Source organism: Chinchilla lanigera, unplaced genomic scaffold (genome assembly GCF_000276665.1).
Source record: "Chinchilla lanigera isolate Chin_1 unplaced genomic scaffold, ChiLan1.0 scaffold00029, whole genome shotgun sequence".
NCBI lineage: Eukaryota > Metazoa > Chordata > Mammalia > Rodentia > Chinchillidae > Chinchilla > Chinchilla lanigera.
This window is the reverse complement of record NW_004955430.1, coordinates 5,442,222-5,460,721: the sequence shown is the minus strand read 5'-3', so window position 1 is coordinate 5,460,721 and position 18,500 is coordinate 5,442,222. Positions and strand designations below refer to the sequence as shown.

The 18,500-nt window shown below is 43.5% G+C and overlaps 1 protein-coding gene across 10 annotated transcripts in view; it reads left to right on the top strand.

Moving 5' to 3' along the window:
* Erc2 (ELKS/RAB6-interacting/CAST family member 2) overlaps nt 1-18,500 on the top strand; it is a 963,719-nt gene that overhangs the window by 848,188 nt on the left and 97,031 nt on the right. The gene's annotated exons all lie outside the window — the stretch shown is intronic.

The window sequence follows — 18,500 nt, the reverse complement described above, 5'->3', positions numbered from 1 at the left end:
TTTTTAAGACAGGGTCTTGCTATGCAGTTCAGGCTGGCCTTGAGCTCACTTTGTATCCCAGGCTGGTCTTGAACTCGCAACGATCCTCCTGCCTCAGCTTCCCAAGTGCTGGGATTACAGGCATGCGCCACCACACCCGGCTAATCATTTTCAATCCTATTACCCCACTTTCCCTTTCCTTCCCTCCCTTTAATTTCTTTCCTCATCTCCAAAAGTCTACCTTCTAGTTTTCTGTTAGCTCACATTTATTTATTTATTTATTTATTTATTTATTTATTCTTTCATTCATTTATTTACTTGTTTATTATTTTAGGCTTCACATATAAAATATTTGCTATTTAACTTTCTTAGTAATTAATTAAAAATCACTAGAATTTTAAATTCAGTTCCTCAGTCACACTAGTCACATTTCAGGAACTACACTACCCATGTTAAATTAGCACCTCGTGCTACCATATTGGGTGAGCAGGGCAGGTCAGCCCTATCTTTATCGCACCGTGCAGAAAATGCAAGTTTTTCATTGTCACGGAAGTCATGCTCTCATCTCTTCTAAATATAGCCTTTCTCTAATTATATAAGAGAAGGGAAATGGAGAAAATACAAACTGTTTCACTAGGAAGAAAACTAGGGACATAACTACAAATATCATAGGGATGTTCTTATAAAAAGTATTATAAATAATATTCTGTCAATGTATTTTAAAAGCTACATACAATGAACAATTTATTAAAAATGTTCTAAACTGACACAAAATAGCAAGCCTAGATATATTAGTAACCACTAAAAGAACCAGTAGCTAAAATATGACCCCATCGCTTTTCCCCACCAAAAGGTGGTACCTAGCCCAGATGATTTTATAGCCATGTTCTAAAAGCCCAAGGAAAAGCTAATCTGTAGTTAAAAGTGGGAAAAGTCCCTGAATTGAGGACTTCTGTGTTCATCCCATGACCAACATCCCATGCTTCTTTTCTGTCAGGTGGTTAAACCAAAGGGTTTCCAGGGCCTACGCAGCTCTATGGTCCTGTGGGTCCGGGACCTCAAGACACTTGTCTTCTCACTAATCTCATCTAGGCAATTTACAGCTGTCAAGAATAGATGTGACAGGGGCTGGGGATTTAGCTCAGTGGCAAAAGCGCCTGCCTGGCAAGCGCAAGGTCGTGAGTTCGGTTCCCGGTACCGGAGAAAAACCAAAAAACCCAAAAAAAAGAATAAATGTGACAACTGAGTTATCTGTATGACCACTTTGATCTGTGGTGCTAAAGTAGATTGCTAAGTAGATGCAGAGGAAAGGGAAATTTGTACTGAAACATTTGATGCAATGCTATTGGGGAGCTCAAGCTCAATTTCAGTTTATTCCTGTCTCATTCAGGGGGATTTTGCCCCTGCAAAGAACTTACTCATAGCCTGAATAACAAATGTCCAGAGGGGTAGAAGTTGTACATGTGTGCTTGTTTGTTTTATACTAACGCCAGGAGCAAACACTTATAGAATGGTTCCTACATATGCACTAACCCAGGGAAGCTGTATGATGTCCAGTCAGGTAGGTAAAAACTAGTTCCATTTGAAAGGCTAGAAAGCAAGGCTCAGATATATTGTTGCTTGCCTGCAGTGCAAGCAACAGCATAGCAGATGTGCTACGCAGAACTGCAGGTTGGAGAGATCCTGATGTCGCATGGAGAGCAAAGTGTGAGTGTTTACGTAGCTTCTGCAGTGATGAGAGGTATCTATCTTTGGGTTTTACTTCTTTGGTGAGCAGTACAATTCTGTGCCACATACAAGTGAGAGGTTACTTTTCCAATGCTACTTTATCCAAAAGAGCCGGGAAGCTATTTATTTCCTTCAGTCATCAAAGCAGTCATTGGGTTGGGCTTTACTCAGTAAGGAAACAGAGCTGGCCAGTGAAAACCAGCATATGTTGTAATATTAGCCAGCTGTATAAGTAAAGAGTGACAAAATGATAGTTGCGCAGCACTGCAGGGTCTCAGTGGACTGAGCGGTCCTCCAAGTATGTGCTTTGTCCAACTTAAGGAAGCTACTCCAGTATTTCTCTCCTGCTAGCTTCTTGAGGGGTCTGAGTCCTTATAGACATGACCGTCAAGGCTGTAGCTTATTTGCCTGATCTGCTTCGCTTTTGTGGCTTTTCTCAAACTGAGTTTCCGAATACTGAGCTTCCTGGGAGGTAGAGGTTGCATGCTCAGTTCTCAAGACAGTTCTGCAGGGATCAAAAAGGCACGCTAAGGAGAGAGTTCCCCAGGTTACGCACTTCCTTGGCTGTTCATTCCACATTTACTAGGTCAGACGTAACTCACCTCCACCGTTTGAACTGTGCAAGATGGATTTTGAGAAACTGAGGTAGCTGAGAAAGTTTTCAGTCACTACACGTTGTGTTTTGGAACACACATACCTAGGATAATAGGATACTTCTTTACAAGTTTCCTGAACCCATCAGGAACCTCCTGTAGAAATGCAGACATGCCTTTTAGACCCCTTGAGTTAACACATGGGCTCAGAGGGATAATGCACCCTGGATTTAACGATGGCTTAGGCCTTTGTGTGGCTGACAGGCCTTAAAACGGGGAGGTAATCACTGGCGCAGCGTGTCATCTCTTTTCCTCTCCCTTATGAGATAAAATACTCGCCTTTTTTAAAAACTAAAATTTAAGTTATTTCTTTAAATGAAAAGAAAAATCACCATTTTCTTTTGGTCCTATATTTTTGGAAAGACTTGGTTTCCATGGAAAGATGGAAATGAGTTAGAGGTGTAATACAAAGGATACAACCTATATGTCCTCACTGACTTACCCGACACCCCAGTCTGTCTATGAGGCATTACACGGCTGATAGTAAATGTTAATGAGGTCCCTGACAGAAGTGAGCCGGAGCCTGGTCAGGGACTGTGTCTCAGGCAGGGACTTGTGGATCAGGTGCAGACCCTCAGATTTCTTGCCTCTTTTTTTTACAGTACAGTACTACGGTTGAACCAAGGCCTTGGTAGGCAGACACTCTACCCCTGAGTGACGCTCCCAGCTACCCCTTTTTTTAAAATGTTGAGACAGGGTTTCCTTAAATTACAGGCTGGCCTCAAACTCATGATCCTCCTGCTTCAGCCTCCCAGAATTCTGGGTTTACAGGTATGCACAACCACACCTGGCTTCTGTCTCATTCTTCATTGTATAGCACCACAGAAATGGTTACCATTCTTTGTACACCAGATGCCTTTTGCCCCTGTGAAAATAGGCACTCTTATTCCATTCTGCACAGCAGGAAGCTGAGTTTGGACTGAGTCAGCGCCCTAAGTCAAGGCTGGTGAGACCCATCTAGTCAGACCCTGTTAGCTAGACATCATGTCCAGTCATGGCCAAAGCCTGTGCGTCCTTCCATGGCCTACCCCTCCCACCTACGACTTCCTCTCTGTCCTCTCAGCCCCAGTCTGAGGTGAGCCACATCACCACCCCCACCCCCGGCACCCTCAGTGGTTTCCCTGACTCAGCCCTCCCAGCCCATCCAACCTGTGTGCCCGAGCCACTTCCCCCTCCTGAAACCCCGCTGTCTCTGCACCCGCCCCACTTCCTGACAATTTGCCAACTTTTCCCTGTTTTCAGCCGTGTCAGATTCAGCTGCCCCTACCCAGTCCTCAGATTCCTCCCAAAAGTGTCCCCTGTGCAGATTTTATGAGTTTTCCACTGCTCTCAGATAATAAGGTATTTTTTCCTCCTCTAAAAATAGTGTTCATTGCTTTTTCCATCTCTTTATGAGTATGGCTTGCCATTATTCAAAATACCCTATTATCTGCCTAAATCCTATCTATTGACCTCAGCCTAGAAATACTTCTTCAGGAAACCTCCTCTAAATTTTTTAAATTGTTATTATGTCCTCTCTTCTGACCTCTTGAAAGTCCTAGATCAGTTTCCCTTAGACTCTCCTAGACCAACCCTAGACCAGTTTCCCTTAGATGCTCCTCGTAATCTTCATGGCACCCCCTCTGATGACTTTACTTCCACCTAGACTGCGGGTTCCTTCGGACAAAGCAGTGCTTTCAGATGAGGAGGGAGATAGGAGGACTGAGAGCCTGACTGGAGAGGATGAAAGGTGCAGCAGGCAGAGGACCAGTGCCTCCCGGCTCCCCTGCGGGTGGGGCGCATCACACTGTCCTCAGATCACATGCGGGGGAGCAGTCCTGGGCTTAGGGGAAGGGTGAGAGCAAGACTCCTCCACCTGAAACTCTGTTTAGCTGATAGAGTTAATCCGTCTCCAGGCTTCCCCAATAATGAGTCCTCAGCTTCTCCCTTTGTTCCCAGCAACTGGGAAGTTGTGTGTTGACTCAGAATACGTTGTTGTGGAAAAGTGGTCCCAGTTCGCAGGTTCCGTTCAGTCACCTTGACATCTGCAGCCTTATTTCTCCCTCCTCAGTAATTCGAGCCTCTTCTGTTTGGTTTCAGATGCTCTAATCCTGTTTGGAACAAGGTAGAGTATAAACAAACAGAGCCAGCTATTTTAAGTTTTTAACAGCAGAAAACCTTTCTGCAAGATGCTTGAAAGTGAACTGTAGTTCGGTCGTTTGAGGGAATTTGGGATTCCCTGGGTCAGCATAGTCACTTTCTGACCCTGGGCCTCCCTGGCACATTTTAGCAGCTCATGGGGGAACTGATGGTAGCTTAAGGCTCGCACCTGCGCATACTTCCGGCTTTCGAATACTCACTAATGTCTTCCTTTTGCCTAATAGATGTTGGACTTTCTTTGGTCAGGTGAAACTGTGTTATCCTCATCAGAAACGCCAAAAAGAAAAAAGAAAACTTCAAAATAGGCTGAATATTAAATTAGCAGATCCAGAGTGTGTCACTGTGTGCCTTAGAATCATACTACGTGCTGACGCCACGCCTCCTCCACCACATTGCTGACTCATTCATGGTATAATGGTCTGGGTGGAGTCAGCACTTAGTACACATTCATTAGGGTGGCGCTGGCACGCCTAACCCACCTTCACAAATAATGTTTTGGTGATCAGAGGCAAAGCATTCTCTACCAAGAGAAGCATGACCACAGTTTCAAAGAGTTAAGTTTGCCAAGTTCAGCTGGGGGATGTGACAGGGTAGGCTGTGAATGGGGAAATGGAGGGGATACATTTGGGTGGGAGAAACAGCTGGCTTTGTGAGAAGGGTTCCACTGTATCAGACCCCCTTTGAATAAGAAAGATAGCAGCTTGTATCACAAGACTGCCAAGCCCTGCAGGACCTTGCCCTGGTTCTGCTCTGCAAACTCGTCTCTCACCACTCTAGTCAGGAAGGTGAAGTACTCAACTGCTTCGCTGTCCTCAAATCCACATTCCGTTATCTTTGGTCTTGCTTCCCCTGCTGGAAATTTTCTTCTGTCCCAGGTGGCCCCGCTGTCTCCTTACATTCTCTAAGGCTCAAACTAGGAATGCCTTTCCCCAAGAAGTCTTTCCTGACCGCCACCCCTCCCTAACTCTCAAAAGTGAAAAAACTATTTTTCAGTGATTTCAGAATGTGCGCACGTGAATCTCCCACCGTCTAACACTTTACATTATAATTATTAATATGTCTGTGTCTCTAGCCAGCTGGGACTGCCTTGATCTCTGTATCTCTAGCTGTTTACAGTTCCTAGAATATCGTAGATGCCCAGGGGCCCTGTTGAAATAAGACACAGCAAGAAGTGATATTCCACAAGGGAAAAGGAGAAGCTATAACCTGTCTCCAATCCCCCAGTATATTCCTCTTTCTTCATTGTCACCCTATTCTGCTTTTGATGAGGAAGCATCTGCTCCCTCATGAAAAGTATAAACCCACTTGCCTTCAGGGACAAGTTTCACGTCCGGCCAGCCCACCAGTTGGGATTTTTTTTTTAAATCACAACATGTCTCAAGAGCCCTTATCTCCCCATTTAGGTCACTGGAGGAGAAAAGAGTGATCAAAGACGCAAAATCTAGGGGAGGTTTTAGAGGCAAATTGTGTTTTTTATGGACACCAAAAGAGAGCAGAGTGGAAATGGGGTACGGATGAACACAGTGTGGGGGAATGTGTCAGGGGTCTCCTGGCCATCTTCACGTGCAGACATCTTTCATATCCATATGAGATAAAATCACCCTCAATGATCATAAACCACTGTCAGGGTATTTGACAAGCCCCATAGGTAGTTGTTCTGAGCCAGTAAAAGCATCTTAATTGACCTAAATGACAACAGTTATGTTATAAATATGTAGAATTTATGACCTGAGAAGGCATAATCACATCCTCCATCAGTTAAGTCTGCATAGGAGAATCTTGAGGATTTAAGGTAGGGCTGCAAGTTGGAAAAATCTGATTAGCCTTAACTTTATGGCAGACACAGAGCTAAGTGAATCTGAGTGCTTTCAAGTTCCTGATCCCTGGGAGTCAAAGGCAGCTGTGTTTCAGAATTGGTAAAAGCCGCCCAGTCCCTCTGTGCAGCTGTCATTTTATTGGCCTTGTAAAGTCTCACATTCACTGTGACAAATCCAAGACCATATACCTGCGAAGAAGAGATGTTTTAGATTATGGGGTGCAAAGGAAGCAGAGGGTAGGGTTAGTGAGTGAAAGCGTATATGTTTATGCCCAGGCTTCTCTGGAATGTGCAGAGTCATTGTGAAAAGCAAGTCTGTGCCGCTCCGAAGGGCACTCCCGGCTCCAATGAGATGCCGCATTCTCTCTGGTGCTTAACTAGCTGAAATGCATGGTAGAGGAAAAGGAGTTTATTATCTAAAAACTACACATATTTTCAAGTTAGTTGAAAACTAAAATTTTTAAAACTTGATGCACGTATTGAATTATTTCTTGTTGCTTTATTAAGCAATATGACTACATCAGAAGCAAAAATTTGAAAGCCAATCCATGAAAAGATAAGTTTCAAAAGAAATACATGAAAGATACTGATTTGATATCAATGATCAATCGGGTGATTGCCCAGGCAGTCACTGATCCTCACAGTGGAGTGATTTTTAAGGTAAAAGGTGCACAGCCAGCCTAATCCAAATTTGCAGAGATTCAGCAGTGAACCGTCACCTTGCAGGCAATGAAGACCTGAGGTTATTTATTTAGTACCAAAGTCTATGAAGTTGGATATTTTCTTTAATGAATCTGAGAGCAATCCTTCAAAGAAAGCGCCAGTTGAAACCCATAGGGAGACCAGCTGTCTCTGAACTCAAGAGATGAAGTTTATCCTAGATTAACCACTGTACTCTGTTTTGTAATCTATGGAGGGTCCTGAATTTTGAAAGAAACACTGTAGTGCTCTGGCAGGTGTTACCCAAAACAGTGATGTGTATTGCATGTGGAAACACTTTTAACTTCCAGTTGCTCCATTTATGGGTAAGGAGGTCACCCAAGTAAAGATCCATGGTGTGTATGAAATCCTTGCGCATATCCATGCTCTTATGGGTTCTGAGGGCCAGGTGGGTCCCAAGATAGATGGCTCCCAAGGTGTGCATACTACATTTATTACTTCTCAGTGAGTATGAAATAACACTTCTGTTTGGGTTTTATTTTTATCATACTTTCCACTGTACTTCTATCCCCTAAAACACTGCATCTCTCAAATCCGGAACTCTAGCCTTACAGTGTGGGAGAAATAGGAAGTCTGGAACTGATTATGACATTAGGAAGCAGGGAGATGCAGAAATGTGAGGGGATCAGTGTACAAATGCATAAACCCCGAAGTACACAGAGCCTGGTGTGAAGGACACATCATTTTGGGTTTGGACCCTGCTTTTACGTTTCAGCTTAATACAGCTTAGCATTTGCTTCATGTAGCACTTAGGGAGCTTTCGGTATTAACAGAATTCTTTTCTAAGGAAATTTCTTTGGATTCTTTCAGAATTTGTCCAGTTTCCAGGTTCCAATAGGAAAAACATGGACACGGTTTTAATAGAAAAATAATACTCCAGGTTTTTCGGTTGGCAGTCCCCTTGCTCTAGATTGGTTCTGACTTTAAGTGGAACAGGCCAACTTGCCCAGGGAGCAGGCAGCCTTTGTACCCTGGTTTCAGGAAAGGTAGAAATGCGAGGCATCTGGGGAGTACAACTGCTGGGAGTTTGATTCCATGTGCAGTCCTCATCTTGCTGAAAAATACACCTGCGCAAAAGCTACAGGGTATGCCGTCTAACCCCGACACCCCCGCCTCTCTAAGGGGAGAAGCCGAGTCTTTTCCAGAATGTTGTTTCCTCATGGTCAGGAGCGTCAGAAAAGTGAGGCAGAGGGAAGTGTTTGGCTGTTTGTTTGTCTTAGAGTTTTAACAGATTTCTAAGGGCAATACATTTCTAGTAAAAAGTTCAAGTAATTCAAAAGTCTTAGGGCTAGCAGTATAGCTCAGTGGTAAAATGCTTGCTTTGCATGCATGAGGCCCTCAGTTCCCCATTAATTACTAAACACCTACAGCATCATTTGCCTTATTTGCCTAGTCCTTGATTAGGAACATGTAGTTCTTTTTGGATGTGCGCTATTAGATTTCTGAAGCTCCTTTTGCTTAACTTTTATTCCTATATCTAATACTTTTTTTTAGAATAAATTCCTGAAAGGGTAATTGTGGCCTCACAAAGAGGCTTTGCCTGTTTTATGTCTCGAATGACACCACCTCATCGTATCTACCTCCAAGGCTTTTGTGCTATTTTGTTTTATCTTGGCAACATAACTCCAAGATATACAGAACTCTCAGAATTTTTCTTCTGCGTTGTAGGGTACAAAACAACAAAAATAACCACTTGTAAAACTTTCAAGCCCATTCAAGAGGGGATGGAAAATGTGCTTGCAGAAATCAGCGCAATGCCGGCACAATCTGTGATCACACTCACTTCCCCATTATCACAGTGGCAAGGTTTCCCTCCTGACAGGACAGTCCCTTGACTTACATTTTAGAGATTTAACATGAGTCTTTTCCCGCTTTCCTCATTAGGTCGCTTTTCTTTATTTTAGGTAAGATCTGTGGCAGTGGTGGCCAACCTATGGCGTCGAGGGTACCACAGCTGGTTATTCTCATTGAAAGCTCTAAAAGGTTAACCGTCTCTCATCTGTGGCTTTAGTCAACGGAAGGGAAATGACCAGGTTGGAAATGGGCATGAGGTCCTGCCTTCTTTGCTTCAGCCCTTGTATAAACCTAACACAACTCTTAGTTAATGTGCTCATTTTTTTTTCCGGTCCTGTGTTCTGAATCAGGGATTTCTTGGCCATTGAAAGGTCTAAGGTTCGGGGCCCTTTTATCCTTTTATTAGTGAATTCACTGAAGTGTAGGCAGACAGAAAATGTTCAAGTGGCAGGCAGATAAACTTGTTAAGTCTCTGGGAGTCTTTCCTTCCTTGCTCTGGGAGTTAAAAGGCAATTAGGCCTGTAGGTCTTTGCTGGCTTGTTTATTGGCGTTTTACACATGGGTGTTGAAGAGACAGAGCCGTATTAAACATTCCGATCCTGCTGGCCAGGGGGGAATGAGACCTCAGCCCAGCTCTGAAAGTCTCCTTGAGAGACAGCCTTGCCAAAAAGCTGGAGGAAAATTGTTTAAATATAGTACCTGTGCTCCCCAATGCTCATTGTTGGTGGAAAATTGCAGTCGGCTAGCTCCATGCTGTGTTCCATTTCCTGGGAAATGGTTTTATGGAAGGGCAGTTGATGAAAAAGTTCATTCCTTCTGTAATTGGTAGCTGCCTCGCAGCTAGTGAAGGTAGGGGCACACTGGCAGTGTTTCTCGGTGAACCCGCTTGGGAGACAGTGGGCGGGGGCCGATTTTCCCTGCTTTCTCTGGTTCTCAGTCTCCTGGGCTGCCCTAGCCCTGGGAAAAAGTTGTGTGGGAGATAGGTCTTGTGTTTCTTGGGATGTGAGCTTTCTTCTCACACCTCCTGCTCCTTCATGCCCCTGTGTTAGAAGACTGAGAAGAGATTCTCATCCCCACCCGAGCCTGGAAATTGTATTTTCTCAGGGTCAGCACAAGCGACTCCTATCAATAAAACTGATGCAGATTTCCTCAGCCTGATATACTTCGGTGATTTAAAATATTGGCCAGGGAGTCAGGCAGTCCTGAGTTTGATTCTGGGCTCTTTGTGGCTCAAATCCATCTGTTTTTCCAGCTGTAAAACAGGAACAAATAGAATGCTTACCATGCAGGTTTGTTGAGAGACTAAACGAAATACTGTGGAAAAGTGCTTACTGATGTAAGAAGAGCACAGTAAGTACTGTTATTGTACTATTAAAACCTGGCTTATTTAACATGTATACTAGTATATATGTACAAATATATCTATAAACACACCACTGAATGGCAGTGACTAACTTTTTAAAAGAACTGGGCTATTTTAATTTTACCTGAGTAGCGCACTACTGAAATATAAAAGCCCGTGTGTATAAAACGAGAAAATCCTTGCTCCTGTCCGGAATACCTGGAATGTAAGGGTTTCCAGTTTCCACAACTGACCATTGTGCTCTGCCGTCAATGGAACTCCTTTGCTAAGTGGCTGCTCCTTATCCAGATCTTGCTTGCTGAAGAGTGGGGCACCCGGCCTTCATTCTCCCAACCGAAGAAAACACGATAGATAACTGCAGCTTTTATTCCCACTCTGACCTTGCAGTTCTGAAACTAATTTGCCATAGTGTCTTGCCGGTCTGTGCCGGGACTTCCTCTAGCCCAGTGAGGAATGTGGTTCTGATTAAGGACATCCTATAAGACCCAGGAGGGTGGCCAGGGACGGAAACTCGCTTGAGACTCCACAGTGAATTTCCACCCTTCAGCCAGATACATGATATTGAAGACCAGAAGGAACGGGAGAGTTTATCATCCGGAAGACTCCGAAAGAGAATGAAAGCAAGTGGCTGACAAATTGGCTGTCTTTTATGCAAAGTTGACCAGCTCCGCCTGCCTCTTCCCAGAAAGAGGATATGCAGACCCCGGGGCCAAATGGCTCTGCAGGCAGTCAGCAGGCTTTTTGAAGTCTGCTTGCAGGCCCCCTCCAACAGCATGGTCTCTGCTGGATCGCCTCCTCAGAAAGGCATGAAAATTTAATTTTAACCTCAAATATCATGGTCCAAAAAGAGAATTCATCCCTCTTTTTAGCGCACGCAGTGTTAGGGCAAAATATCTGTAGAAGCAAGGTACTTTTTTTTCGCCCTTCTGTTTTATGAAGGGGGTTACAAATGCTAAACGTTGCGGGATTCCATGGAGGCTAAGACCGTCCCCTGAGGCTCAGAGGCACACCCCGAGATGAGAAGGAGGCGGCTCTGAGGAACACGGGGACCCCATTTGCTCTCCCTGGGATGAAGGACAAGAGGGCCGTGGTCAGCAGGGGCATGTGGAGAGCTAGGAGTTTCTTTACCAAATATCTAAGAATCTGCTAATAGTTGTAACTCTAATATGATTTTCTTGTTAATCTCTGTCAAACCATGAAATCTGATATGTTACCCATGACTAAGCCGTGAAATTTGTCAACTTTGTCTGTGATTTACACGAGCTCTGTATTTTTTTTTTTTTTTAAGTCTTAACACAAAGTGCAGAACATTACTTCCCAGCATGGTCTTCCCAGCAGGCTGCTGGTATCCTATGACAACAAGTAAGAACAGACCGTGGACATTTCTCATGCTGTTTCAAGGACCAAATCCAGATAAGATAAAACCTAAAAACTAAATAATTTATTTTCCTTTGAGGTGATAACGGGATGTTGCAGATTTGCTTACGTATCAGTAAGTATCAAATATAAACATTCAAAACGGTGTCATGGCTCATGTCTTTGGGCATGATAAGCCTGCTTAAACTTACAGATTGTTTGTGAGAAAATGAATGAACAAAATATGTATTTTTTTAGTTGTAGGTTATATAATCTCTCAAAAAGAGTAAGAATTTAGGCTCTGGTTTGAAACCATTTGCTATTGGCTGGTGAGAAAATTTGTGGAAGTCACTTAACATTTTCTTTCTTAGTTTTTTCTTCTAAAAAGTAGGGATGATACTCCTGGGACCTAATTTGTAGGTGGCTTTAAGGCCCAAAAGGGACACTATCTGTAAAGTGCAGAGGTAGACACATGTGTCATTTTTCCACCTGGCTTTTATCATCGGTATAACAGAGTATAACAGAATATAATAGATTGTTGAGTAACCAAGTTATCCCCCAAAGAAAATTAAGTTAATAGAATTGGGGGAAATATATTTTATTTTGTCAGAGGAAAAGTGAGCAGTATTTGGCAAGGCATTGCTATGTCTGTAGACAGTTTCCCATATGCAGTCAGGGAGTGCAGCTCAAAGGACGAAAATGCTGAAGAACTGGAACGTGGTCTGGGCTGAATGGCTTTTTTTTTCTTCGGACTCAAGAAAAATGCCCAGATCCTCCCAACTGTCTCCAGACGTCGGCTTCAGAGAATCTAGGATCAGATAATCAGAAGGCTTGGGACTCAGAGTACCTTGTTAACTTTGGTCATCACGTAGCTAGTGTTTTAAAACTTTTTCCTTTTTTTTTGTTTTTGTTTTACACAAAATCTTGTCCAGTGCTCCAGAACCTAAGTGAGCCCTTCCAGATATGCTAGATCTGTGGGACATAACCTATGGAAACTGTCAGGTGGGCATGCTCATTACAGACAATGAGACAGAGCCCATGGAGTTTTGGGGAGTTGGCACACCTCTGACCCTGGCCATTTCATCTTGCGTTACTGAATTCCTGACCATGACCCGACTTCTTGCCTTCCTACACAAACAGGAGGAGAAGGAAAGCAAGGTCTAAAACTGCAGGATGACTTCAGTGGACTTGCCTAGTCTCTCAGACCCTTGAAATGTCCATGAACACTGCCACAGAATGTATAAAACCTCTGCCTTCCTCAAAAACAGTTCTCTGCAGAAAGGTATGAATTGTGTACACACGTTTTTCTATTGAGAAGGTCCATAACTTTTATCAAATTCCCTCAAAGGCATTTGTGACCCCGCTAAAGGGTTAAGAATGCGTTTCTATCATTTGTGCCCCTAAAAGTCACATTTCCAGTTTTGAGTGTGAATTGCAAGCTTAACAATTACATCCACTTTAACCTTTCAAGGCAAATGTAGCATATAATCCTATGAGTGCCTCAGGTCCCAGCCTTGCTTGTAAAACAACAATTGGGGTGTGGATTCTTTAGGTTGTTTCTGCAGTTTTCCTGCAGTGTGAGCCTGAAATCTAACTGGAACGATGTTCTTACCATGTGAGAACCTAGATAGTTCAAATTGGTGAAATAACACGTTTACTTATAATGGTTTAGACAAGTATTCATTTACTTGCTCAATTCTGCTGTACTCCTAGCTTAAGGTTGCCAGATTTAACAAATATGGGTGCGTTTGGGGGAATGGCACGGTGGTAGAATATTTTCCTAGCATTTTCGGGGCCGTGAGTTCAATCTCCGGCACCACAAAAACAAACAACTGCAAAGATAGGCTATCCAGTTAATATTTAAATTTTAGATAAATAACAAATCTTTTTAGGAAAAAGGAAAACACGGATTTGCTTTGCAGATGTGGAAATAGTCTTCTTTCAACCCTAGAATTTTCACTGCAGAAACGACCAGAAGCTTACTGTAGATAGTTACAGGACCTTTCGGAATGATAGAAATGTTCAAAAGCTGGTCTGTAATGGTGGTCGTAATTCCATAAATTACTCAAAATTATTACACTTTACACTTAAAATGGGCAACCTTGACGTCATTTAAATCATACTGTGGGAAAACTTGTTAAAAGTGAAAGGAGAGCTGTGCTTAATTTTTTATTCTAAGTTTCAGACAAATTTGAAACTATGATGAAAATCATACATCCGCTCCTTATAATAAAGTATGTAAGGGGGCTGGGGATTTAGCTCAGCGGCACAGCGCCTGCCTGGCAAGTGCAAGGTCGTGAGTTCGATTCCCGGTACCGGGGGTGGGGGTGGGAGTATGTAAGTACCCCTACCAAATTCTGTCCACTTTGTGGAGCTACAGAAGCTCCTCTTCGGATGCCACCTCTTACCTCAACCCAGGCTCAACACATTGTTAGAACACTTTCCTTAATGCTGAGGGGAAGATGTGTCTCTGGCTAAAGCATGGAGCTGCTGTTGAAAGTCTTCAGTTACTGACAACGAAGGTGACCTCTTCAGACACTTGCCACCCCGGGGGCCCTGCCTGTCCTTCAGTTTGAGCTAACCAGACACGGAGAGGGTAGTACTCGTAGTGTGTATGTAGAGCCTTGGTTTTTTTGGTCTTGTTTTATGTAACATGTCTGTTTAAGCAGACTCCTGTTCCCACCTTGACTGACTTCTTTGGTACCAAAAGAATATTTCCATGCCAGCGTTAATGACTCAGTCCAGAGGCATCTCCATCAAAACACAACGGAACACATGGAGACACCTCCGTCCACACACACGATACTCACTCTGTGGTTCTGGTACCAGCTAAAATCGAGGCATGGGCCACACTTCTGTCTCTGTTGACATACCCAGGTATTTGGAGGAAGATGACAGTCTCACTGGGGGCAGGTTAATTCTCAGTGCTTTGAGAAAATCACTCTTTATTCACCGTGGTTTGAGGCTTAGCTGCTCTAGATCTAATTACTAACTTCTAGAAAGCACAGTTGTTTATACAATTCATAAGAGTCGCTTTGAGCCTCTGCTAGAATCTCAGGATAAGTTCTTTTCTATTAATCTTTCTTCTATGTGTTAGCTCTTTAACAAAAGCAAGATAATAGACCCCAAAAAATAATTGGAGAAGAGCCAAGGCCCCTCCGACATCCCTTCATTCTTATTCTTCCTCCAGTGGAAACGTGTCACTCCCCAAGCAGCCTGATCTCGCTAGAAGTAGTAGAGCTGTGAGGACAGCTGGCCAGCGTGAAGCTGGAGCAGGCTGATGGCTGGAGGGGCGGCTCCATGAGAGCAGAGAAGCAGTGCTGTCCCGCCGCCAGGGCTCTGAACTCCCTCACGCTTTACCACCCGCGGTAACAGAACCTCTGGCCGGACAACCACAGCATCCAATCGTGTTCACGCCAGCAAGCCCCCACAGAGCGCAGTCCTCACGCACAGAACTGCACTGTGGTCAGGATTCAGAACCTCCAGGAGTCCACCAAGCCTGTACCTTGAAGCACAAGTTTAGCAGGTGGGATCCAAATTGTTCTGGCGTCGCTGGGTGCCCTCAGCCAGCTTTTTGTGACAGGACCTACCCGTTGTCCTCTCAAAAGGCTCAAACCAATTCACATCGCTCCTGCTTAGCCTAACAGTGCAGGTGGGGACTCAGTGACTCCTAGCTTCTCATTTAAATCAGTCCTGAAGGAAGACTTCTGCCAATCCTTTCTGAGTTCCTGCGGGCACTAGAGGGCAAGTGAGTGCCTTTCCTTGAAAAATGTTCTATAAACCCATCGGTTTTGTATATTTTAAATGTCTTCATCCACATTTGTCCAACTAAGTGAAGTGTTACCTTTTTTTGGCAAAGTAGGTGAGTTTGAAACCTTTGCTAGAGGGATCCTCTCTATCGAGCCCGACCCCTTCATGTTTCTGGCTGAACCTGAATCCAGAAAACACACCAAGCATCTTACATTTCCATTTTCTTCTTTGTAGGTGTGAGAAGTCAAATACCCGCTTTGGACACTGTATAGACATCTGGGTGGTTCTCACTTCTAATTTTTTCCTGTGTATTCTTGTCTTTTCATTGGTCTTTAGATAAAATTATTGCCATTTGATACATTTTTCCTCTACCTTTGGCCTTCATGGGTCAGTAATTGCCAGGTGTGGTGGCAAACACCTGTAATCCCAGTACTCAGGAGGCTGGGGCAGGAGAATTGCCACAAGTTTGAGGACAGCCTCGGCTACATGGTGAGTTGAAGGTCAGCCTGAACTACATAGTGAGACCTTGTTTTAAAAAACCAAAAAAAAAAAAAAAAGTAGCGGTTTTGTAGCTATGATAGTTTCTTGGGTGTTTTTTATTTTGTTTTGTTTGTTTGTTCCAGTTAACTGTCCTTATGGGATACTTTACATGGCTTTTGTAAAGCTCTAAAAGTGGTGTTTCCCTCACTTTCACATTTCAAGTAGAGGAGCACATAATACTGAAAGAAAATGTATTTTCAAAGGTGCTGTGAAGAAAACCCAATTCATACCCTAAACATTCTATTAAAGCAGTGGTTCTCAACCCAGGATGATCCTGGTCCCTACCCTGGACATTTGATGATGTCCTCAGACATTGCTGATTGTCCCCTGTTGAGGAAATGCATGTGACTGTCATCAAGTGGGTGGAGACTAGGGAGACTGATGCATATCCTATCGGCAGTCCCAACCACAAAAATGATCTGGCCCCAAGCTTTAATAATACCAATGTTGAAACTCCTACCATTAAAAGAACTCTAGCTCTTTGTTTTTACCTTCTCTCAAGACCAAGGAAAAAGGCAAAGGGAAATAAAATGCTCCATCTTGACGAGTGCAAGTGTCCTGAGTTCTTATGCCCTGTGAATCCAGGAGTTGCATATGAGGGGACCAGTGAACCAGGCAAAGAGCAAGGTTGGAGGAGGTCTTCTCAGCCCTAGCAGCTGTCTTAACTCCAAGAAGAGAAAACATTGACAGAAGTAGAAGACCAAAAAGTTACAAGGATGTTTAGTTTGTGATAAAAATCATTTTGCAGATTAAAGTGCTTCCTCCTGCCCATAAAATGGTATGTTCTTTAAATAACTCAAGAATTGGAGGCATTTAACTGTTGTAAGCAGGAGGCAGGACTGCTGCTTACAACCACGCTCAATTAATTCCATCCTTCTAATCATCACGTCTGCCCAAGCTGCAGGTGGTGGCCCTTTTCATGTTTTCTCCCACATGCTTCTGAGCTCACTCATGTTCTCAGTGCCCAGGAGAAGGTGGGCATGAAGCAGGTTGGGAGCGTGAGGGAATGCTTCCTGAGCCAGATTTTCTTCCCATAGCTCCACATTTGCTTTCACTCCTTTGCTGGTGATAAGATGGCTGCCAACCACCAGCATTCATATCTTCTCACATCTAAGCACCATTAAGAAGAGACCCTTTCCCAAGATTCTCAGCAAAGCCTCACTGTGTCTCATTGGCTTGGATGTGCTCATGTGCTCCTCCTTCAAGCAATGCTGGAGCTGGGGAAGTACTACAAGCAGGGAGGGTATGGCTTAGGTTACAGCGCACCCCTGAGCTGCTGTGGAACTCCATGTAATACATATGAGCTGAAAGCAGGACAGATGTGTTACCGCCTCAAAAGGAAAGTTGAAGGAAGATAATAAAAATAGGAGAAACAGATACATAGGAGGACACACACATATACACACAATTTGCTACTAAGAAGTACAACTTGCCACTGAGAAGCAGCAGAAGACTTAGGTTCATGTCCTAGCATCCCGGTTAACCAGCTGCATACCTTGAGAGAGCTTTGTAATTCTCCCCGCAGCCTTTTTCATCTGTAACATGGAAGGTACTATCAAGGAGGGTGTCATTTACCTTAGGATATTAGAAAGAGTGTGTAAACTCACAACGCTGGTAAACAGGTTAACTTCAGCTTCTAGAGTCTAGAGAAATCTAGATCAGCTACAACCCACACAGCTAGATCATATCAGCCTTTGGAAGCCAGTGTCTAAATTTATCCCAATTCTCATTGTTGCAGGTCAGAATGGGAAATCTTGTGAGGTCAATGATTAAGGTAATTGACTCGAAAAAGTCTCTAGTAAATGACATAATTGGTTTTAATTACATAATTATGGCACTTAAAGTGTGGGGGTGAAAGGTTACTATTATATTTAGAAGTGAGATCCTCAAACGAAGCAACGCTGTTTAAGCCAGCGTGTCTTCATGTTTCTCTTTTTATTTTGTCAGAGGCAAGCCAGAGTAGGCTGGCCTTGGCCCTGGCAATTTGGGGATGATTAGCCCGCATGAGGTAGTGCTGGGGTTGCTCCTGGTATCATAGGAACCTTTGTGAAGAGATGGAAAGGGCTTCCGTAAAGACCTCGCTGTGATCTGAAGTTAATGAGCAGTGGGAACTCAACTGTCAGCAATTGAATCTGATTGGGCAGGGTAATTATACGATTGCCTCTGGTGTTTGCACATGTACGGGGATATTTTTATTGGAAAAAACCTAATTGCTTACTTACTTAGCGGAGGGAAAACCTAAACAAATTTGTGTTGTCATAGGTTAAGAAGACATCCTTTCTTTGTCTCATAAATACCTGCCTGCTCTGCTTCTTAGGAGTGAGTGTTTTGTTTTTTTCTGTACTCAGGAAGGGATGTTGTTGTAGGACTTGAGTTGTGTGATAATATTAAAACAAAAAATGGTACTTTGGACTGTGCATTTTTTGTGAAATGACCCCGTGCTTACTGCCTTTTCTTAAACCACTTTACAATGGCTTCTTTCATAGCACACAGGCTGCTAGAACCCAGGACAACAACACTCAAGCTGCTGGACTTTCACAGGCGTTTTGTTTTGTTGTGTTGTTTTTTGTTTTTCCTCACATTAAGACCCTTGACAATATTGGCTTCATCAGCTATCTGGTTTCCCTTAATTGCATACGGCACGGTGGAGTTATTATGTCTG